Source organism: Chroicocephalus ridibundus, chromosome 9 (assembly GCF_963924245.1).
Source record: "Chroicocephalus ridibundus chromosome 9, bChrRid1.1, whole genome shotgun sequence".
In the NCBI taxonomy this organism is placed as follows: Eukaryota; Metazoa; Chordata; class Aves; order Charadriiformes; family Laridae; genus Chroicocephalus; species Chroicocephalus ridibundus.
In genome coordinates, this window is record NC_086292.1 from 35,583,580 (window position 1) to 35,610,765 (window position 27,186).

Genomic DNA, 27,186 nt, shown 5'->3' on the forward strand with positions numbered 1-27,186 from the left:
GTTGAATCCCTGTACCTTTGCAAAAATCCTGGCCATGATTGATAAAAGTTGAAAAGCTTTATATTTGCATACTTGATAATAAAGTAAAACAAGTAGAAGACTTGTAGCTTGTAGAGCGAGCTTTTTGCATCAATTATCCAACCTACTTTGCTTCTGGAATGATTTTTCCTACTCATTTTTACTGTAGACAATGTAATTTAAGTTTTTAATGCATAATGTCATTCATATCCATTATCTTCTAAAGTACATGTAGCACATGGAGGTCCTTTCAGCTGTAAAATAACATTTATGTCCATATACTGTTGGTCCAGTAGAGCTTTTTTTTTTTCTTCCTTTCTTTCATTATTTTCCTCAAAAAGCTACATTCCCTCTACTTATCCTTTAATATTCCAGATAGTGGCTGTCTATCTATTACAGTCTATAGCAGTAACTAGAGTAGCACTGTGTGGCTGTAGTTTTCTCTCTTGTGGATCTCCCTCAGCTCAGTCATTATCAGACTTGATAATGGTGTTGAGGCTCGCACTTGTGGGGTGCTTAGTGCCTTCCTCCAGGCTGGGTGTTCAATGCATGTTCAAGCCTACATGAGCTGGGTTCTTCATTAAAAGAAATCATAATGAGTTCATGGGGGAACTGATGATTCACTGCTTTGAGAACACTAGTCTTAGAGGGTTGTGGATCTGTAGTAAATACAGAGCCCAGAACTTTAAAAATGCTCATATTGATTTCCTTAAGTGAGCAAGATTCTATAAATTAGTATTTCCCACCAGAATTTTAGGGCAAGGCTGTCCAGTCTCAGAAATTTCTATTCTGGATTCATGGCCAGACTCTGTAGCAGACCAGGAGTATGACAAGTGCTCTGTTCATCTGTGGGTGGAAGGACACAGCAAGCCGAAGCTTTGTTTGGAGCGGAATGTTCTGATCTGCTTTAGGCATGGAGAAGGGAAGATTTGCTGTTAAAAATGTAAATGTTCAGCTAAAAAGGTGAAATTGGGGAGCTCATTTTCTAAACCAAGTATTGTTTTAATGTTACAAGAGTACCTTTTTATAAAGGTAATGTTAACACTGATTAATACTGTAGCTGTTGATCATGATAACATGTTGCTTTGATCACAGATAGCTCTGCACATTCAATCACGCATTATTGATTTTGGTTTGTTTTTTTTTAAAGTTGTTATATTACTCTTTGTACTGAACTTTTTGAAAAGAAATATCTTTTTCTTCCTAAATCTTAACCTCATGTGAAAAAAATGCAAAGAATCAAATGTGTTTAAAGCACTTTAAAAAGTCTTCTTTTAAATAATTCAAACACTTTTACAGTGTCAGTGACTGAAGATCATAACAGTAAATAGTGTTCTCCTGGAAATCATTCATTTAAGAATATGCCAGCTGCAGTCTAATCGTTTTACAATCTGTTCTGCAATATATAGGACATTGAGATTTAATAAAATCTAACTTAGGACACTGAGATTTAATAAAATCTAACTTACTGAATATTTCATCTTTTGGGAAGCATTTTCAGACTTTTCTGGGACTTGCTTGAAATACTTAGTAGTTCCTCAGACATAAATGTGTAATTTTGAGCAACAACATAAGATGTGAAAATACATATCTTTTCTGTAGATACAGGAACTCTATGCTTTTATTGAAATTCTGTAAATGAAAGGGAGTTGTATTTATAGTTCTACAAGGAGTGTCATGGGATACTACAAGACTAGTTTATGTCCACTTCATAAATCAGAAAAAACACTGTAATTTTATGATACAATATAAAATTGAAGGACATGAAGCCCTTATTAATACTATGGTTATGAAAGTTTCACAACTTTTTTCATCAATCAAATGGGGACTAAGTATATTCCTAGTTGTGCTACACCATGATATTTTTCAATGAAATTCCCTATTTTAAAGAAACTAATGTGCATAAAGGAAGAAATATAACCTTACATCTGAAAACTTTCAGAAGCTTATGAGTTGCATCATACTTAATGAAGGTCTGATTGATGGCCAAACCAATTTGAAAAGAAAGTTGGGATAAAAACATTTCCTGAAATTGAAAGGGACTGCAGGAACATTTAGTGAAAAGTAGCCTTTGTGACATATTGTTTTTCTGATAGAGATACTTGTGTTTTATTCTGGAGTATATGTTATACAGGGGATTGATAATAAAGTGCAGTGTTGTAGAATGACTGTGTTACAACTTTTTAAGTAGAACTGTTGATTCCTTGGCTCTGATTTGTCAACCCATCTCAGTAGGGTAGATACTGAGGTATCACATTCATAAAGCAAGAAAATTATTTTCTCAGCTGAGCCACCTAAATACTTTATATAGAGATAATGTAGGAGGAATTTAGTGTAATTCTAGTCTTCAGCATTAAACCGAGAACATGCCCAGCATTTTTAAGTACAGATTCAAGCTGGAAAGTTGTATCATTTCATCTCCCTCTGGCACAAAGTTGTTCCTAATCAGAAATTTTAAATGCATTGTAGTGAGGAGTAGTCAATGTGACAGTGTTCAAAAGGAGTGATGATGATGTGATCTCATTGCCTAAGAGTCTTCACTATATGGAAAACCTCAGAAAATCCTTGTAATTTCATCTGAATATTTCCTTATCTAAACACTGCTGCATTTATCTCAATTTAATTTCCTCAGAATATTTAAACTTTCAGTCTTCTACCTTACGATATATCTGTATCATAAGTGTTGATGATCTACATCTTTTTGGTGAAAGTATATAGAATATTTATTACTTTATTTCAACTTTCCATGACCATCAGCATTAGTCTATTTAGATGTTGAAAGCATTATATTGGAACATACATTGCAAACAAAATGTAGGATGAAACGAATGTGTGTATGTATGTATTGCATACAGCAAAAATAATGACATTAATTTGCAGTATCTAGGAAGGGTTGATGTTAATTCATAACATTTTTATGATGCAGATGTAAAACTTGCTGCTGATGGATGTTAATGTTGTAGATAAGACCCAATAAATGGATTATTTGCTGTGGATATAACGCTGGATTTTATAGTTAAGTATGCCTACAAAGTAAGTAAAGTGAGTAGAATGTACAGGGAGACTTTCTGTTAATTTTTTTTTTCTTTTCAATTTTTTTTTTTAGTGTATAAATATGATGGTGTCCAGACACATAGGGTGTGCATTTCACACGAGTATTCTTTGTTATCTTACACAAAGGACAACTTCCATCTATAGTTACAGTCAATTGTCAGAAATAGTTATTTGCTAATGGCTGATTCTTGATTGTTTTGAAGATGTATGACCGAAGAGGTATCTTCTGAAGTTGTGTGTGCTCCAGAATAATCATCATATCATTTGCGGTCTCTTGGGTCAATGCTCAGGCCTTTGAAACTTGACCTGTGGAAGACACACTGAAGCTGTTTCTAAGAAAATAATTTGAGGAAAACCTCCTTTTCCATTTCAACTGAAGTGGACTAGTTAGAAACCTTCACAGACCAGAAAATTAAAAAAAAAATCCAGTCCATTTTCAGAGGACAGATTAACAGAAAGAAGCAAAAAGATTACATATCTTTCAGTTTAAGATAAATACATATTTTTGATGTACTTTTAAGTTTAGAAATACATTAGAAGCTGTTATTTTTAGGTAATCTCTTGTACAATCTGTCTTTCATAGATTTATGTGTGCAATGTAAATTGATCCCTACTGAAATGAGAGGATAGGAAGAGAAAACAATTTTATTCTGACAGCCCAGTGTAATGTCCAAGAGAATGACTGTTTAGTGGACTCAGTAATTCTTCCAGGTGACATTCCAATTGACATCCTCTGTTATGTTTTCAGACCCCAACCAGCAGATTAAAGCCAGGTGAAAGATCTTGGTAGACTATTTCTAATTAATTTAAAACGCTTCAATATTCCCTTTGGAAATAAAGAACTCATTTTCCACTGATTAGAGAAAACCAAAAATTCAAATTATTATTTCATTTCCATGAACTTTTATATGCAAAGTCATGTTTTGGTTTTTTTCTTTATTTCTTTCCCCTTTTATACCAAAACATAGTCATAAACAACAGTAGTAGATGAAGCTGTAATTAATTTAAAATGTAAATATAATAAAGACTTGGGCAACAGTAGCAAATTATTATTGATTTCCATGCATAACACACCACTGGGTTCTGACAAAAAGCTGATTACACATATCCTCTGCTCAAGAAAATATCTGAATGTTCTGCCTGGGGCAGCCTAGTGGCTGGTGTTCAGCTGTGTCACAGCCTTTGTGTGACAGAGCTAATGAATGGTGCCACAGCTTGGACAGACTGTGCATTAACTAGAAGCGCTGCAGCTGCTTGCAGTCATGGAGTTGCTTTTCTTTGAATTTACCTATTGCTTGGGAAGTAATTGGCAACAAGAGCTGGTAGGAAATTTTCTGATAAAATAAAATACCCAGCAGATATTGAAAGTTAGTAATTTTCTTTGCTGGACGAGAGTAGTGGATCAGTCCCATTCATGGACAATAGAAATTCTGGGTCACAGCCAATAGGGGTTTCCCATGACAAGTTTGCTCCAGAGATGTGGACCCTGAATGGGTTGAATTCAGTCCTCAAGGAATGAAGTGACCAAGGGGATTCTGTCCCGAATGCTACTGTACTTAAGACTGAAATTGTGTAAAGGTTAGGGCTGCAAGGCTCCTGATTTCTTGTGGTCCTGGAGTTCAGCTTGTGTGGAGCATGGTTGCTCTGCCCAGGGAGCAGTGTGGGAGGACCCCTGACCTGCTAAGTTCTTCTGTGCTTCACTGGTCCTATGAGCAAATTGTCAAGTTCCTTTGACATGACCCCAGGACCTTTTGTTTCAAGAATACTGCACTTCAGTGTTTTTAGGGCAACATTTTCTCAGAATTTCTGGTTCATTGGAAATTAAGAGAGACACTGATGCCAAATCAGAATTAAATTGATGTTTTTCTGAAATGTCTATCCATCCTTAAAGCCAGGTTTGTTGACCACAGGAAAGATTCAGCTCCTAGAATTCTGTAATTCAACGGGAAGACAGTTATAATATTGTACTGTGAAGTACGGTTGAAAGAAAGTCAAAAGGAAAACTGATTTTCCATTGTATATATTCCTTACTAGACAGTTTTTCTTTGAATTGATTGAGATGTCATCAGGCGGGCTGTTTTGGTGATTTTCCCTATCCTTATTTACTAGTATTTAAATGATCTATAAATACAAGGAAGTACATCAATTCTCATACTGCATTAGAGACTAATTATTGTATCCTGTTTTCAGTCTGAAAATAGGAAGACAGCGATGTATAGTGTGAAAGAGAACTGAAAAGTACTTTTAAAATCACTGCCAAAGAGGGTACCCATTTATGGTTGTGTTTTTTTAAAAAACTTGTAACTTAGTTTTGTTCAGACAGATAGTCGGAGTCCTGAAACACATTTAATAAGCTTCTAAATTTAAAAAAATTTAGTGGCTTTAATAGCTAAAATTGAATTGCTTTTGGCAGTCACAGATCTGGCTGGTTGTGATGGTTTGTCAACCCAAACTGTTCATCAGGCTTAGTCTGGGGAATAAAAAATGTCAAAGTTATTTGAGAAAGCTCAGCAGGAGAGTGGAAGGTCCAGCAATTGCCATTAAAATGTTATGGATGTGGTTCCAAATGACAAGGGGACAACCTTGCGCAAAGAAATCCAGACAGAACAAGAAAACATTTCCAAAAAGACTGTAATTATTTTGACAGAAGGTATTATATGCCAAATTTAAAAAAAAATGGCCAACACTCAAGTTGTCATAACTAGTGTCAGAAGAGATTTTACAGTTCATCGTTGGTGGCATTTCTCATGGTAGGGGGTGACAGAAGTGATGCGAGCCTCTGTGAGACAGGTAACAGAATACAGTAGATGAAAAAACTTTCTGGTAACTTACTTTCCACTTGCAGTTTGATCCAAAAGGATTTTGTACCTTGCTGAACATGTTTGTCATTTTGTAAAGCTATGGCAGAAATCACAAAAAGTCCAGTGAGCCAAACTCTGTAGCTTTGGACATTTACATTTATTCCAGTATGTGCACTTATTTATTTTACTTCTAGCATGGTGGAAAAGACATTTTAATTTTATCTTAGTTTTTCGTCCTAGAAAGGAGGAGATATGTAAAGAGGCATTTTCTCTAAAAGATAATACTTGAAATACCTCTTCTTTAAAATACCGCTACTAGCACTTCAAAATAAAACAATTGTTTATGCTTCCTTGCAACTCTTCTAGCAATGAAGAAGATGCAACTTCTCTTTGACAAGCATAATTTGTAAGCTACTTACTAACTAAGGACTTGAGTTCAGTGCAGGAATGTGTGCTTGAATAATACAATATTCTGAAGGCAAAGCAGTTTATTCATTATTTGTGAAGGTGATAATATACACTTTGTAGAGAGTTTCTTACATTTGACCTTGTTCTTTTTCTGTTGCTTTTTTCTACTTGTAATGGCATCAAGTTTCCCTAAGAAGATTGGGTGGAATCGAGTCTGCCTGGCGAGGAGATTATGAAGATTGCACTGGCAGCAAGTGAGAAGGCTTCAACTGGAAGCAGCCAGCCTGGCCTCAGAGAGGGTGGAAGGAACTTCCTAAGGACCAGAGGAGACTGGGTAAATTTTTCCACAACTCAGAAAACTAATGAGCTGGGTAAAATCAACTCTAAAACTGAAGATGTGCCTGCACGGACAGTAGGCCGGGAAGAATTGTGTATACATTATTTTTATTGTCTTCTGCTTTAATTTTCCTTTTGTGCCTTCTTTTTTCAAGAAGGCTACTCTTCTAATTTCATTCCAGTGAAACCTGTCTATTTGGAGTTTAAAAGCTTTCAGTATTCTTTTGGGAGCTTACTGCAAAGCCCTGGCCACCTCAGGGTCACTGTTTCTGTTAACTTCTGAAATAATTGTTCTTGACCTTGAATCCTGTATATTCTTTTCTTCTGTATGGCTTTTTTAGACTGTGTGAGCAGCAATGGCATTGTAGCTGACTCTACAGTGTTTTTATTGCTCATCTAGGAAAGCTTTAAACTCTGTAGCTCTGTTCCAAGCAACTGTTGGTATATATATTTTTTATTATGTTGTAAAATATAAGCTTCCTGATCAGTTGTCAAACTAGTTTGGTGGAACCCTGTGAAACTTCAAAAAGGATGATGTGATTGTAGATCACAACAATATTTGAATTCAATTGTTTGGCTTACGGTTAATGTTGTGAACATTAACCAGTGAGAGATTTTCCTGTGTCTCTGAATATTAACTCTCAAATAAATAGACTCATCCTGTGAGATCATGCTCATTCTGTCTGTAAGATGTTAAGCCAAATGTTTTCCAAGAACTGTATTCTTTGTAAAAGCATGAACGTATTCATTGTAAATAGGATTGGCTATGCAGGAGTTCAGTTGCAAACTCATTTTGTAAAACAGTCATTTTTGCCCTGAGGGCTTGATTTCTTTGCAGTGTGGTGAAACATCCCTGGGCAGGTTCAGTAGAAGTTACTTTGAAACTGAAGCTCTGCTCAAGGGAGTTAATTCAGGTTGCCCAGTTAACCTGGTTCTAGTGGTTCCTGAACTTCCATTTGTGTCTGTCTGTCATCCTTTGTGGTCTCCTCCACATCTGTCTTCAAGTCTTGTTCATTTCTGTTAGAACTTGTCATACCTAGAGAAAAGAGGGACCATCAAATAGGTTTGTATTCTATTTGACCCCAGGGTTTATGTGTTTCTGTTCCTCAGAGAAGAGGAAAAAGTTCTGTGGTGCTTTTAAATGTACAAGCAAAATACTTGGTCATAATGATGCTTGCCAAAGTATGAAAGTTTTTCAGCCTGCAACAATAATGTTGTCATTGTTTTCTTTGTTGTTTTACTTGTTTCACTGAGATTACGTGTTTCTGTAGGAAGATTCAAGGGAATTTCTCTCAGATACTAGGAACTGCTGCAGAAAATGTTTTACAGCTCTCCTGAGGGATTTCAGTGTATTCTGCAGAGTGAAGGTTTGAATCTGAATGAAGACGTATTATTTTGAAGTTCCAAACAAGAATGTCCACAGGACTCTACTGTATGTTTTAGCACCTGGATTCTACTGTCATCTGCTTTCCTCATTGACAGCAGGTAAAACTCTTCCATTTTCAGTAAGATACAGTAAATTTAAAAACTGTAACATCACCCTGCTTCAAGTTTTCTCCAGGAAAATTTGGAATGACTGGGGTTTTATGGTGCTAAAAGCACATCCTTCCATGTTGAAAATACTCATTGCTTTCATATACCACTCTATATATGTCTATCTGATGTATTTTACTATATATTTGTATTCTAATTCCTTTAATGGAAGGAATGTCTTTTTATTATTATAAATACCAGTACTCATTTTTTAGATTGACATGTGTAGCTAGGCATATGAGCAGGGAAGAAAAGATCTTTAAATATTCCAAAAATATTGCCTACAGATTTTTGTTATTAAAAATTCTTTCCCTGTCTTTGAGACAACATTACTGAATTGGAGAATAAAAATTGCCATTTATATGACTGAGTAGCAAATCACAAGCACAAATAGTGATCAGTTCTCAAATGGTTCATAAACCACAATTAGTTACCAGGAAATAATTCATAGTACCATTGAATGGTGAAAAAATAGGTAAGTTTCCAATTTTTTTTACAGTAATAGAAATGGAAGAAGGGATGAAATTTTTCTAGAAAGATATTCATTGTGCATTGCTAGCCTAATTCTCAATTCTTCAATGTTTTGAGGGCAGATAAACTTCTGCCTAATGTTGTCTTCAAGAGGGAAATTCTGATATGAGAGAATGAATGCTCAGTAGATGCAAGGTTGACAGGTAATATAAATTTTTGCTATGTTTGAAAAAACTCCAGATTTTTTGAACCTTGATTTTTTTCCAGTGTTGAAAGTAATGGAGAATAAATTGTTTTTAAGAAAACTAATCTACCACCTGCAGAGCAGGATAGATGTTGAGTAATAGTTAAATAGCTGTAAACTGCAAATTAGCATTAGTCTTTTCCACAAACATAACACGAAGCTTCTAGTCCGTTATCAGCACATACTATGACTCTCCAGTACGATAACTGGAGGACCTTCTCATCACCCCAGAGATTTATGCACCTGTTTAATTTGTCCCTGGTATCCTTCGGTTTGCCTTTAGCTCCCTCCCATGTCCCTTTCACGTCTGACTGGCTGAGAGACAGAATATTTGCTGTGGCAGACATACAGCTGTGCACATGCTGTTTGGCCAACTGGCTGCCCTTGCTTCACACAATACTGACCTGTACTTATTTCCTTTCCTAGAGTGGGCAACTGGCTCTTTATTGGTCACTCCTTCTCATAAAACGTCTAAAAACTGTCTTTGAAATATTCACAGGTTAATAGAACTTTTTTTTTTTGGGGGGAACTCAAGGCAAGGTGTGTGCAGTTGTTTTTAGGGTAATTGCTGTCCACAGCAAATAAAACATCTTACTTTTCACATAATTATCAGTGGAATTAAAGCTCATACCGAATAGATGAGATCCTTCTTTCTCATTTTTGTTAATCTCTAGCTGGTGTATTTGAAGCTGCATAAATAGAAACTGCAGAGTTGTTATGAGTCTAAAGTAACGCATTAATAATTCATGTCCTAGAAATTCCTTGGCTGGAAGGAAGTAAAATACCAAATTTATTATTTATTTCAGCGTGCTTTGGTTATAGCCTGCAAGTGAGAGCTATAGAAAAAGATTACAGGGGAACACAGAAGTTTTAAATAACAATAATTAGTAAAGTGATTATATAGAACAGTACTTGAAACACTTCCAAAATTGCAAAGATTATTTTGTTGTGCTGCTTGAATTCTTACTTTATTTTTAACTATTCATCCATTTTTAGAGAAGAATGATTTTATGCTGAAGTCTTGATAAAATATTCTCATCAAAGCATATACTCATATTCTTTCTCTGAGGAATGATTTAGCTTATGGAAATTTGACTGCGTGTATTATGTTCTGATATTCTGGATATACTTCTTCTGATGTCTTGATGACCCACGGTAGAGGTAACACATTAGTAGGAAAAACATAAACATTGAAAATAATGTCACTGCGTTTGGGATTAATCAAGCAAGATATTGTAAATAATGCTTTCTGAGTGGTTTTAATAACCACTTGTATGAATTTGCTTTATAAAAATATGGTAATAGTAATACGTTATATTAAGTATATTACTATTTATATTACCAATTATGTAATAATAATATAATTACACATGTTGTATTATGTATTCTATTACACATAATTATCTATTATGTTTATTGTCAATTATTAGTTACAATAATAGAGTAATTATTATTAATATAATATCTGCAGAAATGCAGCTGATACTGTTATTAGAACTGCAGTATTAATAACCTTCCCAGATTTTAGTAAGATCATATGAGTACTAACAGTAAGAAAAGGTCCTCAAACGTGCTGGGGAATCTGTTTCAGAAGCTGTGAAAAGCTATTGGAGCAGCCATTTCAGACTGGCTTCTGATTAACAGTGGGGAACTAAGAAGCTAAGTTGAAAGCACAAAGTAAAAAAATACCATAAAAGACAGAACACACTTTTTAACAAAAAGAAGCAGAATAATACACGTCAGAGAAACAGACTTCCACAAATTCAGGGAACTGATATGTAGGATTTCTTGGGAAGATAGGCTGAGGGATAAAAGAGTGCAGTTGCTGAGGGAGATTGAGAGTTTGCTTTTGTACATGTGGAGGTGAAATAGGAATGATAGAAATAGACCATAATGGCTGTATCAGGAGCTCTTCACTGACTTGAAGATGAAATAGAGATCATACAAAATGTGGAAAAAGAGCATGTAAGTAAGGGTGAATGCAAAGGAATAGAACAAATCTGCAGGAATAATATCAGATAGGAATTACAGTTAAGAAGAGACACACAAGGTGATGGGCAACACGGCTAGAACTAAGAGGAAACAAAGGAGGTATATTTCCACTACTAAACAGAAAAAGCATAAATTTTGTGTTTCAGAGAAGGCTAACATGTCCAATAACATTTCTGCAAAAATGATTAGTGTCTCCATATTTACAAAGATTCATGTTAACAAGGAAATAAAAGTTTGTCAATTTACCAAAAACAAATGTTTTGGGATACTTCAGGGATAAATGTTCAAGTTGGCAGGATCTGGCTAAATTCTTCTTGCAATGCTTTGCAAAAGGGAGCTGAAGTCACTTTTGAACTCCTTTACGGTTATCTTTTTGAATGAATGAGCCAGCTGCTCTGCGGGAGCGTCAGTACAGCTACGCTGGTTGATCTGGCCAATTCATACTAACTCCGAGGGAAGTCCTAATTTAGTGATCTTTCCTATCAGAGGTTTTGATTCAGTCCACAGAGATAGAAGTCAAATACACAGCTCTAGTCTTTCTTTGGACTTCCCCCTAGATTAAAGGTGGTTCAGGGAGTTTTGATTAAGTCCTAAATCTGCTTATGAGGGACAGCTGGTTCCCTTGTACTTGTCTCCCTTGTACTTTCTAGCTAACGATGTTTGCTATGCTGCCTTGCTACCTTCTGAAAATGCACTTTGATTTTTTTGATAGTATGGTTATTAGCTAACTTTCTCTCTTTGTTTTATTTGTAGGTTGGTGGGGGTGGGTTTTTTTTAGATGTGGAAATATTTCTTTTAGCAATGAGAAATATTTTGAGTGTGTTAAGACTTTCACATTAAGATGAGCTGAGGGAGAAGTAAAATGAAGTCTCCACGTTTATAATAAGGACAGGTGCAGGAATCTTTGGGTGCTTCTGAAGATGAGTAAATTCACTGGCTCCTAAAACAATAAATAAGAGTACCAACTAGAGATGAATCTTGTTTTCATGTTTCATGTAGACGTGTCCTTTTACACAGGAAAGGTGAAGACAAATAGGAAATTAAATATAAAGACCAAGAGCGAGGTGGAAAGCGGACCTAGTCCAACGTATGTTTTTGAGGTATATATCTGAGGTTAGAAACAAAGGAGGAGGATGCAATGCAAGGACAGGGACTGAGAGAGAAAGCAGCAGAAATTGGAGTGATGGTACAATTGAGCATGTACCTAGTTCCCACTAAAGTCTGCTACTGTAAGTTGAATGCACTGTGAATTTCTAAATGCATCACAGCATAACCTCATCTTGATCTTAGCACAATTGAAGGACTGTATGTTAAGAAATTGAGCTAAAAAGGGTCAAAACAAGACTGTGCCTCGCAGCTTATGGAGAACCTGATCTACAGTGGGCTATTATCTCTTTGGAATTCTTTAGCACTAATGGCCAACCTTTTATGTGTGCCACATGTATGTATGCCTATTATTTCTCTTTCACATAAATGTTAACTGATATATAGGTAGTGTAGTGAGCTGTGGAAAAGGTTAGACGAAAGCATTGATTTTTTTTTTCTTTTGTATTGAGTGTTAACTCTCTTTAAATTACTTTAAAGCAATTGAATAACTCACTTGAAGTTGTCCTTCTGATTGATTGATTGATTGATTGATTTTAAGGCAAAGCTAAAGATAAAGGAGGAACATAGCACTGCCTGCTTTTTCCAGTACAATCTCAATATATAGCTAACATATAAACTTTTTCTCTGGACTAAAACATAAGCACATAATGATTTTTTTCGTTTTGTTGCTAAGAGCTTACATGCTTCTCAGGATGGAATGTCATATAAGGCCTACAAGTGGAGAAGAATGTAAATAGCCAGGAAAATACTGATATACTTCTGGTGCCAGAATGGGGTTATTAGAACTAGACTGGATAGTCCTGCACACCACTGTACTATTACTGGCATATCATTAGTATCTAAGTAAGCTGTTAATGATCTCTGTAGCATAGTAGCAGGCTAGATTGAGAAAAAGACTTCAGAGCTATGTAAGGGCATTTCCAGAGTTCAATATATAAATCTTACAAAAGGCATAGTTATTTCTACTGATAACTGGAGAAAACAAAAAGAGACTGAGAAACAAGTCCTGAATGCATCTTTTAAAGACTTTCATTGAATCTCTGTGGAAAAGTAGAAACAAGCTATGCACATGTAGTTGGAGAGCATATGAAGCACTACAAACTGTTTTCAACATGTTCCTTCTGCTACCACAGAAGGATGGTAGGAATCTTTGGGGGGTCCCATCTGTTAAATCTACCTGGGGACAACAAATTAATTTTTAAACAGATCTTAAAGCATGAAAGTAAAAGCTCTACTTCTTGGCACATCCCACTTCCTTGCAGTTCATATTTAAATGATTTGGGTCATAAATATTACTCGTGAAAACTCAACAAATGAGTAAATACTGAAAATTATTACTTTCTTCCATTTTCTTTTGTGGTATTTCTGGAATCGGTGTTCTTTATGTCCCTTGAGTCCCCAACAAAGGACATCTACTAGATTCCTTATTCTGTTTGTATTCTGCTTTTGCCTAGAATTGAAGCTGCCGAAGAGTGAGAAACTTTATATACCATAAACTTTATATACCATATATACCATAATTAGTTGTATTTAGTTTTAGGAATAGTGATGAAGGGCTGTGTCAGATAATGCTGAGTCTCCAGAAATGTGCTGCATGTGTCTGAATTCAGTTAACTGGGACGTTCTCTGACAATGATAAGAGTTGTGCTGTTACATTGCTTATTATAAGGCCATACGCTTTCCTGTAGATTAATGTATAGGTGATTGAATGTGAAGAGCATTATCACCTATGTGAATATCTCACTGTACTATATTAATTGCTTAAAAAGCCCTCCATGTTGCATGATGATTGACATTATTGTATTGTTCACAGTAATCATATTAAAATGTAGCTTGTGCTTTCAGACCGCAGTTTAAATTTCCACTTTACAGACAATAGATAGTCTTGCATATTTGTGAACAGAGCAGAAAAAAAGGACTGTGTCCTGACATTGTCCACATGCACACATGTCCACATTAGGTAGGCAGAGCTGCTGGAAATTTTTTGCAAATTTGTGACATTTTTTACATTTTTCTGGTTTCCTATTGAAATAAATGATTTTGACATATCCACTGAAGCATCTGTAGGTAGAATCCAATCAACACAGAGACTTGTACGTCCTTCTTGTCTATTTCAGAGACAAGCTTTCCTGTTGCCTTCTTCATGCTCTGCACTTCTCACCATCGTTGGTAAGAAAATGAGATGAACTCTTTTGTTTATACATGTTTTGCTGAAAGGTTTTTGCTTTGGGCTAATCTTCTCCACTTTGCCACCCAGCCAGCTTTTCTTCTGGAACCTCCCTGACAGTTGCTCTAATATTTGGCAGCTTCTGTCTCTGTAAGGTGTAATGGCTAGCTTTAGATTTTCTGTTTTCTTCTGACAGTATAACATATGGTGGTAGAAGTGCCTTTTCCTCTTTTGAGAGGAGGTAATGGTGACAGATTACCATTAATCACATACACTTGTAAACATTTCAACTAGAAGTAACCAGAAGAGCAGAGCAATAATTCCTACTAACTTTCTCCGTATCGTTCTTTGACATTATAGGCAGGTCAGCATGAAAATACTTTCCTTCTTCATTTGAGCAAAAGGCGATGCAGTTCTGTGTTAGGACTCCCATCATGACCAATTTCCTTTGCAGTCAGTCTACATATTTTCTTTTCCATTTCTTTCTTAGTGTGCGATGTAAAATACGAATGTTCTTTCAATGCTGCACGTAGCATGAAATCTGCTTTGTTTGTACAATGTGTCAAGTTTTTGTGCCTTGTGTTTGCACTTATTAAAAGCGAATTTGAGTTGTCACATTCCGAACTTGTTATCTTGCTATTTCCCATAATGTGTGTGGAATTTTCCCATGACAGTGACTGTTGTGAACTGGGCTCTTTGGCAAGTATTTTCATGCTGAGGAACCAGATGGACAGGCACCTGAGTAGAATACCTCCTCGTTTAAAATGATGTGAACAGAAGACCATTTCTTGTTAATTGAATTATTGAGGTCAGTGAGATCTTGCTATTAAGAGTAATTTTGGCCTTTGTGTAGTTTTGCGTTCTTATAACCATTTATTCTCAATTTAAGAGTAATGTAATCATGCCTGGCTAAGAACTTCAGAGGTTTAAATGTTGAAATGAGTATTTGTGATGATACAGCAAGTCATCCTGGAATTCACAGTTTTTACAAAAACTCTGATCATTGTTTTAGATTCACAGGCCAACTGAGTAATTCCTGGAATTTAACTTTGTGTTTCTCAGGTGTTATTTAATACAAAATAAACAAGTACCCCAACTCCTTTCCTCAAATCAAAACCCAATTCCTCTCTCCGCCCATTGTGACAGTCCAAAAAAGGTATCATGGTACCACTTAGAAGTTTGGTTTGTATTTATCCCATGAATGAGAGTTTGGAAAAAACACACAGGATGAAAACAGTTGCTTTTTTCTCTTTGCATTTCGTGTAGTATGTTGTTTTGTTCTCCTCTCAGACCTAACTTGTATTTTATGTGTTTACCTTGTATCTTACTCTTGGCAAGGGTTTTAGCATTATATGTGCATAAATAATGGCAAAAAAAAAAAAAGAAAGGGATGATTGTTTTCAGGACAGACCAAAAAAGGAAAACAAACCTAAACCGAAAATGTCTTTAATGGATTATGACTTTAATGAACTTTTGAGGTAGAGGACAAGTTATGGTGAGATCTTGGAAGTGCTACCTGACGTTGAGAAAACCTGATCAGAAGTTAACATGTAATGGTTTTTTAACTATTTTCCATTTTGATAGCCTGTGAGATGGGTAATTATGGAGTAATGCAGTGCATGTATGTGAATAGTTCTTGTTTTTAAGGGTGCTAGTACAAGAAGAGTTACTATATTCCTCTGAGAAATCACTGTAATTGCTTAATGAGCCTGACAGAGGTTTTCCACACAAGTTCCATTTCTGCTATGTTTCTAAAATGCACCCATGAGAATTAAGTGCTGTTCATCTGTTGCCACTGAGCCTCAGGGTCACCTTCAGGCAGTGCACGTGTAAGGCTGGAAAGAAACCCTACAGTTCAGAAAGAAAAACACAGCCCTTCATAATGATCTGCTTTAAATTGTCCAGACTTTGCAGGAAAACTCATAGGGTATGGGTAAGATGCCTCCATAAAAGTGACCTAGTGGGAATTCAATACAAATTATTTCTTAGAGGAATTTGCTCCAGTCCTCCAGTGTGAAAAAGAATTTGTACATCTGGGCTCTAGAGTACTTGCTGTTCTTTCAAAGCACAATTTACACTGAAAGACAGTTCTGCAGAGTGAGTGGGAAGCCAAACGTTACTGTAGAATACCATGCAAAATCTTGGTGGTAGTTTCAGAAAACCTTACTCTTACTTCTGATCATCAGCTGCAATTTTAACATTATTTGACATGCTGCACATATATTACCTTAGCTGCTGTTTGGAAGCGGCCCATGCAGACAGTTTACTGTGAATTTTGGATTCTTTTTTTTTGCATGGTGGTTGAGTATTATTCTTTTCTTGGTTATTTCTGGATTCCGTAGAGCTAGAAGTAACATGAGAATTGGTGTTTCTTGGCATGTTAAAAAACTTTGCGTGACACCAAACCCAAAGTATAAATTAAAAAGAGGTATTTGAAAGGACATTCATATCCTCTGATTCCTAAGGCAAGCTGCTCGGGGTGAAGGCATCAGAAATAAGAAGGTCATTTTAGATGAAAACAGTCTGTTCTGTTTCTGCCAACACTAGGAGTTATTTTTTATAGCTGCTGAAAGTCAGGAACCCTTGTGGTTTACTTTGGGAGTTCTATTGAAATCAAACCCGTAGGGGAAATTATAAGAGTTGTAAGCTGACAAGAAGTAAGTGCACATCTCCTGCACATCCAGGTACTGAACAGAATGCATTTGCCATACTTTTAACGAGTGGCATGTTGCAAATCTTACCCGTGGGTGGTGAGAACAGCTCAAAATGAACTAAACCTGGGTGCAGGTCACTAAATTCTGGCAATGTAATTTGCATTTTGGATGTTGTCTATAAATTTCCTGACTCTAAAGCATGTTGCTCCCTCAACACTGCTGGGCCTTTGATGTTATTTGCTGCTGGAAAAAAATTATGTGGTGGGCAATTACTTATGGTGACTAGCATATGGGTGCCTGAATGGTACATAGGGCTTATTATTATCTTTCCTTGCTCTCATTTCCAGATTTAAAAAGGGAAAAAAAAAAAAAAAAAAGGCACCCCCCCGCAACTGCTGATGGTTTCCATATGACAGGGGAGAAAGTATGAATCAGAACAAGCAGACATAGTTTACATTGGAAACAAGATGTGTTCTTTTAGGTTACAGAAATACAAGTGATTAATTGTCTTTGTGATGTTCATGTAGCATAATTACATCACAGTTAAGAGTATTATCAAGCTTGATAAAATTCTGAGTATAAAAAACCCCAAAAACTATAACTCCACCCCAAACGAAATATATCTGGATTCTCTTCTGGAAGCTGTGATAAGTATGTGTAGCTCAGACAAGGAGGGTGGGTTGTCTAATTACTGTCCACACCTGGGTTAAAATGAGGAAAAAAATGGGAAACACCTGTGCTGGCAGGGCAGGGCAGGGCAGGGCAAGGCAAGGGAGTTCTGCTGAGAGGCAGCAAGGTGAGGGGAGCCCTGCTGATGGGTGCTGGGGTGAGGGCAGCTCCGCTGAGGGGTACTGAGCTGTGGTGAGCCCTGCTGAGGGGTTAGTGGGGTGAGGGGAGCCCTCTTGAGGGGTGCTGAGCTGTGCTGACCCTCACTGAGGGGTGCTGGGGTGAGGGCAGCCATGCTGAGGGGTGCTGCGTGAGGGCAGGGGGGTGAGGTGCCCTGCTGAGGGCTGGCAGGTGAGAGCGCTGAGGGCTGAGGGGAGCCTCCCTGTGCCAGGCAGCAGCTGCCAGAGAAGGTTCTGGAGCTGGCAGGGTGCAGCTGGGGACTGGTGTCAGCGGGTTCTTCAGGGCTGCAGGTTAGTGCCTGGGCTGGCTGTCAGTGAAGGTTCTGACTCCTGTCCCTAGTCCCTCTGAGTCTTCTCTATTTAAAATACAAAAATCTTTTCTGTCTTATTAGAGACTTGATGCAGAGAAGGTGTCAGCAGGCCCACCACCAAACTCAGTCTGGCCTGGGGAATCCCATGAAACAGGGATATGTCCAGCAGAACTGGGATGTGCACTGAGAGGGGGAAAATGGCGTCGGGGAGGAACCACCAGCAGGAAGATGGCGAGCAGCTGAGGAAGATGGTGGCAGAGGGGAAGAGGCAGCTGTCCACTCTGAATCTTTTGGATTCTGGTAAGACAAAGATGATTTCCTTATTTCTATTTTCCATGCAGAAGAGGAGAGGAGGGTTCTAGGAGATAAAGGAAACAGTACCTGGCTTTTGTGATGCGAATCACCCTCTGCTGGTTTAACTGGGTGGGAGTGAGCCCCCTTGTCCTCAGGGAAAAGGGGTGTCATGAAACAAAATGAATCCCACACCCACCAAAAGGTTTGTGTTACTGTAAATGTTAAACCTCCTGAGGGAATTGTTTGAGATTCAGTAGTTTACTGATGGAATTATTTATTTAGAGCGGTGCATTTTCTAGCTCGCGTCCTAGCTTGAGACACAAAATACCATGAGCACTTGTGAACTGAGGGGTAGCAAGGAACAGGACTCATCAGAGTAATTTTTCTAGTTCTAAGTTCTGATCTAGAAATAAATTTGGCAAAGATAGTGGTAAATCTTCAAGTTCATTAAAATATCTAACCATTGCAATTAGTCTGGGACAAACATTTATGATTTTTTTTTTCTGTTATCAAAAGTAGACATTTGTTTTGGCACCTGTTGATTCATTCAGCTATTTTCTTGAAGTTTCTTGGAAATATTTGAAAATCTGGAATTATTTAACCTAAAGAACATGAAATGTAATTTTGTAAGTAGAAACAGCTAGCAGTAGAAAAGTGTAACTGCCAGTTTAATTTTTCAGATAGTCTGCTAATTTATTCATTTCAATGGAAAACTAAAGCTACCACTTCCACTGTAATGGCCCTGTTTATCAGTAAACATACAGGATTAATAAAATATTTTGGAAATATGACCACTTTCCAACTTTCTCTCCCTGAAAGAAGTAAAACTTAGCTTCTAGTCTCTCGACCTTTCTCATCTGAATTCTTTCAGTAAGGGTCTTAATTGTATTTCTTTATTATAGCTTGTTCTGGGTTCATGCTTGCTTTATGCTGCATACTACCTATGTTTTCCATTATCCAAGGAGAGAGATGAAAAGATACTGAATGAATGAAGGTTGTTATGATCTATTGGGAGAGTATTAACCTTAGATGCTTGTGATTAGAATCATCACCCCTTAGCTTTTAGCTGATCTTAACTTTCATTTCTACAAAGTCAATTTTCCTTTTTTCCTGGAAATTTGAAGTGGCTTCTGGGGTTGAAAACAGTTATTATCTTCTACTCCTCCTCCATCTTCTGCTCTCCCTCATTAATGTCACTTTGATAAGTAAGTGAAAAATAAAGTATACAATTGCTCTGTTAGGTTCCAGTTGCATGGCTGTGCTGTATAGTTAATGGCAATGCAAGAGTGTCAGGATGAGAGAATAATATTTGATCAAAAAAACCAACCCCCAAAGCAATAATGATGGGAAATTTAGCTGGTTTCCCCCCCCCAAATTTATTCTCTGATTTGGTTGCTTTTTTGATCCTGTAAGGATCCACCTCTAACTAACAGTTTTAAAAATTCTTTATTAGTTGTTTTTCAGTGCAGACGGGCAGACATGATGGATCTATGCAGAGTGTATTTACAAATGCATACAACTCAAATCAGTAGTTAGGCTGTCAAGTGCCTGGCAAGACACAGTTGTATTATCTTGCAGGCATTAACATCCTGTGAACGACAGGTTGTAATGTACTGTCATTCTTAAAGGAATTTGTGCTTCTCAAATTAAGGAAAGGTGGGGGGCTTCAACAAGCCTCCTGTGTTGAAGGATGAAGAATACGATGTACTAATTCTCTCATTCATTCAGGACAGCCTAATTTAAAAAAAAATAGATAAAAAAAATTACTTGTGCAAGGCCAAGATACAAAATTTACACTCAAATATTGCATCTGCACTTAAGCTGTGAATGTATTTAGGTTCTTGTGTAGTTAGATCCCAGAGCAGCCATCATCTGCTGATAGTTGGATCAATGCGGTTTCACTTTGAAGATGTATTGTCCTGGTTTGAGGTCAAACAGAACCAATATGCTTCTTAAAGCGAGGTTGTGTTTTCACTCCTCAGAAATCTCTTGCTTCAGTATCTCTTGATTTTGTTGTGACAAATCACTCTTAGAAATGGTGAACTTGGATGGTAGGTTTCAAATATATTTGAATATAAAAATAAACTAAAATGAGCATTAAGTATAAATATTTTGTATTCTTAAATAAAAGTACAAAAGATAGATGTTTGTATTTTAGTCACATCATTTTACATGCTTTATATTGTATCGCTGTAGTTTTATTTATTATAGACATACATTACACCAATTCAATGTGGTTTTTATTTTATAAGTAAGCTTAGTCTGTCAGTAAAATTATAGGAGAACGAATGATAGCTTTAAATATGACTTTTTTCTTAGTTTTGTTTCTCTCATCTTCCATCTTCCCTTTATCAAATTTCGGACTGCTGAAAGTAATGCTCTCTGGAGGCAGAATTACTTTGTAGCATCCAGTGTTAAAAGTGAGCTATACTTTTATTGCTCTGAGCTGCCAAAAAGCACGATCCCCCTAGAGGCTGTTCCAAACAACTTTGTAAGAAAAGACGCAGAAGGCAGAAATATTTCGGGAAGCAGATTATCCCTGACAAATATATACAGCTGTCTAATAGAGCAACCTCCTCAGACCCCATCCATGTCATAGGATTTTTTTTTTTGTTTCTCTAATCTTCTTACTTTTACAGAATCCAGTTTTGTATTCCATTAGTATGCATGTGTATATTTTAATAGACTATAAAAATGCTGCATGACCTACTTACTGAGAACCTGGTTTTACATCCCATTAGTGGGCATGTATTTTCACAGTAATAGACTTTAAAAAACACTGTGTGACCCATTTATTCTGCTTCATCAGTAACTTCCTACGTAGTGTGTGTGTATATATATATATCTCCTTTTCATTGTTTGAGAAAATAGGGGAAAACCTTACAATGCCAAACAAGAGTTCTGTGCTCTTTGAATTGCTTAGACTCTAATATGATACTTATTCTGCATTAAAAAAAATCATGATACTTGAAGGCGTTTGCAATGTAAGAAGACGGAATGTAGATAAAGCAACCTGCACTTAGAGGAGGATTAATATTGCAATGTAACCTGACCTATTTTTAAAGGAATCCTCATTTTACTGATTTATGATTCCCTGTTGAACTCACTCATGCCTTACTCGATTTGGTTTTCTCTGAGATTCACTCAAGGTGTTGAGCAAAAAAGAATTCTTATAAATGAAGAAAGCATTTGTTTGTTTGCTTGTTTTTTGTTTCTTCCTTGGTGTAATTCCTGAATATTGTGAAAGACCACCTCTTTTTTTGTTTGTTTGTTTGGAATCTGCCACCTGTGTCGTTTGGTATGCTTTATTTTCCATGCTACCCTTAATTTGATAGACTTCTGTCAAAATTTTCCCTCAGTCTTGAAGACCGAGGAGTCCTTGTTGATTCTAATACAAAACTATTTAAGCTTTGCTCATCTCTGTCAGCCCTCTTTGTATTTTCTATTGTTCTGTTTTATTCTTGTTGAGGACAGGGAGACCAAAAGTTGATGGCATTTAAGATAAGAGCCCACCAGGAACTGCATAATGGTGTTTTGGTCTTTGTTTCTTTCTTATTACTGCCTAAGATTGAGTTTACTTTGAACACTAATCTGGCGGCTCCATGAAATTGACTATTATAACCCCAAATCTGAAATCCAAGTGAAGGAACTCTCAATGAGAGCTTATTGTATATAAATGACCTATTTGTATGGTGGAACGTTATTTAAATTTAGCCTCATCTGCCATGGGAGGGTGCTTTGGCAGATCTTTAATTCTTTTGCCCCATACATTTTCAAGAAGATAGTGTCTTGTGATATAGTGCCATCCTTGTAGCGTCCCCAGGGTGCCATGGGTTTAGGTGATCTGTACAGAGGTCCATCTGCTTTCAGGCATACCCTTGAGTGTTTTACATCCTGAATCAGTAGCATGTGGTAGTGGTTTTATAATATCACTCTCTTTATATCACCCATACTGGTGAGGAGACTATGCACTGTATGAGGTAGGAGACTTGAAAACTTAAGGTTATCCCTTGGGGTTCTCATCTGCTTGTGGGATAGAGTTATCCCAGGAGCAGCTGTGCCACCTAAACCTATACAATGGTCTGGCCCTGGGCTGACTTACTCATTGTCCTTCCCTACATGTACCTGATAGTCACTGGTTTATAGCCACAATTCAACTCAGAGACGAGTCCCAGAATTCAAACAGAAGATTGAGATAGATATTCTAGTGCCAAGAATAAACAGGCATAGCACAGAAGAGGAGAGCAGAGCAGAGTGATCTAGTTCAAAGGATTTATAAAACCATGTGAACACTAGTAAGAGAGGGTATTGTAGTGCTCGGGGAGTATTAATGTGTCATTGGTGTGAAGTTAATCCACTGAATTAATTGTATTCAATTTGGGGGTTTTACATTGTACTTCTGAGGCAGAAGCAATTGCAGGGAGGAATTACACAAAAGCATAGGAGCAGATTGCTCTATTATATCTCATCAGCACATAAATGCCCCACCTTCTATTATACTACAGGGGATTATTTATTTCTTTTAAACATTATACCTATGTTCATTACTTGCAGTATTGGAATTCTTAGTTAACAGGAGAAGTTGCTCTATCAAAAGAGTGGCATTATAAGATCAACGTTGTAGTAACTCCTGATGCGTAGTTAACATATTTGGTCTGCAGTTAATCACTACACAAGAGCAGGGAATGGTACCACATTAAATAATTTTTCTACCAATATGTGACCTATAAGTTAATGTTTAGAAGATGGCCATTTTGTTTTGATTTTTCCATTTGAGAAAACTAAAAATAATTGATTTCATTTGAAAGCTTTACAGTAAAGTCTTGATGAAGTTCACTTACAGTGAACATCTTTTAGATCTTTTTTTTCACGTGTTCTCTGTGATTCTTGCCTGACTGAGGGAAGGTTACAGAAATAAGCTATCAGGCAGTTGCCAACAAAGTTGTGGCTTGTTTTTTTTTAATAGTTGTTTGCTTTTTTTATTTCTTTTTATTACTTTTTTGTTTTAAAATAACACTTTCCCTCCTTCCCTTTTGCTTTCTCCTCTTGAATGAATGTTGTGCCCATTCCCAACTGCAGGTCAAATAGATAGATGTGGTTTGAATGGAACTTACTGAAACTTGCAAAAAGACTGATTTTTGTTGTATTTTCAACTTTATGAAACCATTAAAATAAAGGTAAGTTCTGAAGACGTTTAACCACTCTCACTCTTCTGTTTTAACTTCCAAATGCTTCTGCATTGAGTTCAATCTTGGGAGACAGCTGCTGGTTTATACAGGATGAGTAAACTGAAGATGGGAGTAAGCGCTTTACTTGGCATGTAGAAACATGACTACTCACAGATTAGTCATTTGATTATTCTGCAGTAACACTATCAAGCGTATAAGGTAAAATGTCAATTAGTATGTTTTTGCTTCTAGTCTTTATTACCTATATTTAAGCCCCAGGACTTTAGCTGAAGGATCCAGAGTACATCTGAGCATGAATGGTCTATTGCTTTTATTTTCTAATTGATAATAAATTTTAATATTATGTTTATTAAATTTATCTGTTTTATTTTCAGAGCTAGTTCCTTCTCTGATGTGAAGTTTAACTAAATGACATATCATTCCCCACTTGCCAAAATATTAGCTGCTGACTAATTATAGTTTATGATGTCTAGGATTAAACATATTCTGTTGCAGAAAATGTAATTACCAAATGTTTTAAAGCCATAAAATACATATAGATATCAACATTGCTTATCGGGGAAATGGTCTGTTTAGCTGTGAGAATAACCGTGTAGGTTTCAGCAGAATAGTTGATTGAGATTTCATTGCTTCTCTTAATTCATGAATATTTGTGAATTTTCATTGGCTATTTTAACTATCCATTGGGCAAAAATTGTACATGACATAACTCCACTTAGTGTCACAGAAAATTAGTTACTGCTTTCATAATATAAATCAAGAAATAACATTGCATTTTATTTAAAACTAATAGTTGATCTTTAAAGACTTTTTAAACAAATATTTTTATATTTGTATAAAGGATGAAAGAATTAATACTTACCATTTATATTGGTAATTAAAGCAGAGAGTATCTGACTCTCTCCTGGGATTATATCTTTTTAGTAGGAAATAATAAAAATTAATTTGCATTATACTGACATAATTTGCACTTGCAGGAAAAACCTGTTGCATTAGATGATCAAAATAGATTACTGTAGAGATAGTGTCTATCAGAGGAGACAACTGTGGAAAAAATTAACTTTGAAAGGAGGCTTAGAAATGAGTCAAATTTATGTGAAGAACAAAACAATGGTATACTTACCCAGCTGTTCATTTTACATTCTCAGTTTTTTGGGTTGCTCGGTAAATAATGAAAAGTAACAAGTCTTTCCTTGTTCTATGTGCCGTTGCCTGTGCCTCCCCCTCACATTAGTACTTTTTTCAGTTTGCAAGATTGATCTTCCTCAACTAATGGATCTACTGTACTAATATCAGTGACAGAGTTATTAACTTTATTTAACACAAATAAGTCAACTCATATGATACCAGTTGTTAGAGAAGTAGTGTAACTGCAGTTATTTGTTTAATATTTATTTCTAATCTTGACTGAAGGTGATTCTGTATATTAAATCAATTAAAATTACATGATATCAGATTGTTACTTCATATCATTGACTACTACATCAATTTTGGAGAACTTTACTCTGCACCTCAACGTGAGAATCAAGAATTAGCTACCACTAATCAATTACACTAAAAGATGCAGACTGTCTTTTGACACTATTTATATTTCATTCCCTAAACCAAAGCAAATGTCACTTAAAAAAATGTGTGAAATCATTGAAATAAATATTACACTTCATTTATCATAGCAGATGTTGAGGATCTCTTGCTAGCCAAACAAGTAGTGTTGAGAAGAGGAAATGCAGTCTGAAACTTTATTAATTATGCGAGTTCTTCAGGAGACAAATGCTAAGAGTGCACAGAATGCTAAGCCTAGATTTTTTTGAATAAGAAGTCAAAGGGTGTGCTTATGATAGTGTTTGCATTTGGACTAGTTATGTTTTTGAAATGAATCTCCTGATCATTTCCATCTTCCGTTCTTTTCTCCACATCATGGAATAGAGGTTGCAACTTTCATTGCTTTGGGTAATGGTCCACAGGACTAAAATACAAAACAAAATCCTATGAAGCGTGTACTTTGTGGACCTCAGGACTTTAGCGTCTTTGGGTTTACACTTGGTCAAGCAGACACAGCCAAAGTGGAGGCTATGATTTCATCGGGTCTGGTATCAGTCTGAAATTACAATGTGGCATGAGCAGTGTTACCCTCTGGAGATGCTCTCCCACAGAGAAACTTGTCTTAATGAGGAACGTTATTAAGATACCATGGTATATTTCACAGGAGTAGGACTTAATACTTACTGGCTGTTCAAATGCCAATGTTGTCAGATTTTGAGGAAGGAGAAGGGCATAACATTATCTTGAGAAATTGTGTGAGGAAGAACAAAGTGTCTTTAGGCTCTTTTGTGCTTTTCATATAGCGCATGTATGTCTCTCAGTACAACCAGTGGAAGCCAACTGAGATGATCTAATTTGTTTCTTCTTGCATTAGGAGCAGCAGAATTTTGCCCAATATATGGGCATGAAATCCAGTGTGTTGCAGAGTTGATAGGATTAATTTTTCTCTGCTCTTTTAGTAGGAGTTAGACCCGTGGTGTAAACCTCTGTAAATATTTAAAATCTGACATTCATCCCTGATGGGTAAAGGACAATGCAATCAAGGACAGGAGGTAGCGCTTAGACTAAATAATGCAGCTTGGTAAAAAGAAAAGCTGGCCAACAGACGCTACAGCAAATAAAGACGCCCTTCTAGGGCAGGGTTAAGCATAAAAGCTGGTATTACTGCAGAGCTATAGGTGCATAATGTAGAGGCAGCTGGCATTATCTCAGAACAAGACAATAAGCACAGACACCTCTTGGATAGAATTCTAGGGTAGAATTCTACCCAATAGAAGATGGGTAATATTGCTACTGGGGTGGAAATGAGTGCTTGCCCTCTACCTAGTAAAGTCTCAAACTGGTACCTATGCTATGGGAAAATTAGATAAGTCTTTCAAAAAGTAATCAGATTTTGACAAGGAGGTTATATCTTAAACATTCATTTACAAATACTATTCTGTAAATTAGGCTACTGGAGATTGGAAGAGACTGGGACAAACTGATAAGTGCTGAAGTAAAACATATACAGGGACGTTCTTTCCTTTGCCAGTTGTTCTCCTAGGTCTATGTTATAAGTTCTCAGGAAAAAGCTTTCCTAAATGCCGAAAAAGGCCAAAAATGAAAACCCACACTAAATTGGACCAGTTGCCTCCTCAGTTCTGTGGCATGTAGCTGAACAGTTAGTTACAGGAACCGACTTCTGTAATAAAGGTGTGAGCAGGTGGTAGTGCTATATTCTCATAGAGGAAAAGAAATTAAGAGGACCACAGAATTTTCAGTATTGATTTGTACTATATATTTATAGCACACTCCATCATGAACTTGAGTAGTATTGCTTTAATTTTAAATTAAATCTATTATATTACATCTGTATAGATTACAACTGTATGCTTAATTAAACTTAATTAATCTTAGTTAAAGACTCTAGCATTTTGCTTTTTCAGTTAGTAAAGAAAATAGATTTTATTTTTTTTTTCCTTAAAGCAAAGATACTGTAATCTGAAGACTTCTTAGGTGCTCAGAATGTTAATGACAATCCCTTGAAATTAATGCTTCATTGTAGACAGGGTATTAAGTGTTCATACTCATGTAACTACTATGCTGTCTTTTATGAAGAAAGAAGTTAATATTACGCATTTTGTCTGGAAAGAACCATTATTATTATTATTAACCTCATTTGACCTGCTCTCACTTTTGTTAATTTTTTTCTCCATGATGATTTGTGAGAGAAAACTTCTG

The 27,186-nt window shown here is 36.4% G+C and overlaps 1 long non-coding RNA gene across 1 annotated transcript in view; it reads left to right on the plus strand.

Moving 5' to 3' along the window:
• The first annotated feature begins 18,125 nt into the window (after positions 1-18,125).
• The window catches only part of LOC134520384 (uncharacterized), a 56,601-nt gene continuing 47,540 nt past the window's right edge, over positions 18,126-27,186 (plus strand). The window contains exon 1 of the long non-coding RNA XR_010072433.1: positions 18,126-18,241. This is a non-coding gene — a long non-coding RNA (uncharacterized LOC134520384). The remainder of the gene's footprint in view (positions 18,242-27,186) is intronic.